The following is a 1,423-nucleotide window of genomic DNA, read 5'->3' as shown; positions in this document are numbered from 1 at the left end:
TTTTACTGAGCAATCGCCAGATATCACAAAGTAGACACTTTGGTTTGGATTCTCCACCTATGTGCTCTAAGTCTCTACTTTATTTCATATAATTATGGGAATTCAGCTGAAGTAAGAATCTTTAATTTGAAATAAAAAACTTACTTCACAACTACAATTCATACTATACAATGAGAGAGATGAATGAGGATAGAAATTTGAATAAGAATCTCAGCTCTCTGGGGATCCCTGGGTGGCGCAGCGGTTTGGCGCCTGCCTTTGGCCCAGGGCGCGATCCTGGAGACCCGGGATCGAATCCCACGTCGGGCTCCCGGTGCATGGAGCCTGCTTCTCCCTCTGCCTGTGTCTCTGCCTCTCTCTCTATCTCTCTGTGACTATCATAAATAAATAAAAATTAAAAAAAAAAAAAAAGAATCTCAGCTCTCTCCTCTCCATTGATCTATGTGCCTGCTTTTGTGCCAGTACCATACAGTCTTGATGATCATTGTTTTGTAATACAGCTTGAAATCTGGCATTGTGATGCCCCCAGCATTGGTTTTCTTTTTCAATATCCCTCTGGCTATTCAGGGTCTTTTCTGATTCCACACAAATCTTAAGATTATTTGTTCCAATTCTGTGAAGAAAGTCCATGATATTTTGATAGGGATTGCACTGAACACGTAAATTATCCTGGGTAGCATAGACATTTTCACAATATTAATTCTTCCAATCCATGAGCATGGAATATTTTTCCATCTCTTTGTGTCTTCCTCAATTTCTTTCAGAAGTGTTCTGTAGTTTTTAGGGTATAGATCCTTTATCTCTTTGGGTAGGTTTATTCCTAGGTATCTTACGCTTTTAGGTGCAATTGTAAATGGGATTGACTCCTTAATTTCTCTTTCTTCAGTCTCATTGTTAGTGTATAGAAATGCCACTGATTTCTGGGCATTGATTTTGTATCCAGCCACATTGCTGAATTGCTGTATGAGTTCTAGCAATTGAGGTGGAGTCTTTTGGTTTTTCTATATACAGTATCATGGCATCTGTGAAGAGGGAAAGTTTGACTTCTTCTTTGCCAATTGAATGCCTTCTGTTTGTTTTTGTTGCCTGATTCCAAGGCTGGGACTTCTGGGACTATGTTGAATAGCAGTGGTGAGAGTGGACATCCCTGTCATGTACTTGATCTTAGGGGAAAGGCTCTCAGTTTTTGAGAGCCATTGAGAATGATATTCACTGTGGGCTTTTCATAAATGGCTTTTCAGTGCCTGGTTAATGGGCACTGAAGAGGGCACTTAAAGGGATGAGCACTGGGTATTATACTATACGTTGGTAAATTGAATTTAAATTTTAAAAAATATAAAAAATAAAATAAATAAAATATTAAAAAAGAAAAAGAATCTTAGCTCTCTCTCTCAAAAAAAAAAAAAAAAGACTCTCAGCTCTC

This window comes from Vulpes vulpes, chromosome 8 (assembly GCF_048418805.1).
Source record: "Vulpes vulpes isolate BD-2025 chromosome 8, VulVul3, whole genome shotgun sequence".
Taxonomy (NCBI): domain Eukaryota; kingdom Metazoa; phylum Chordata; class Mammalia; order Carnivora; family Canidae; genus Vulpes; species Vulpes vulpes.
The sequence above is the reverse complement of the archived record's forward strand: the minus strand, read 5'-3'. Positions refer to the sequence as shown.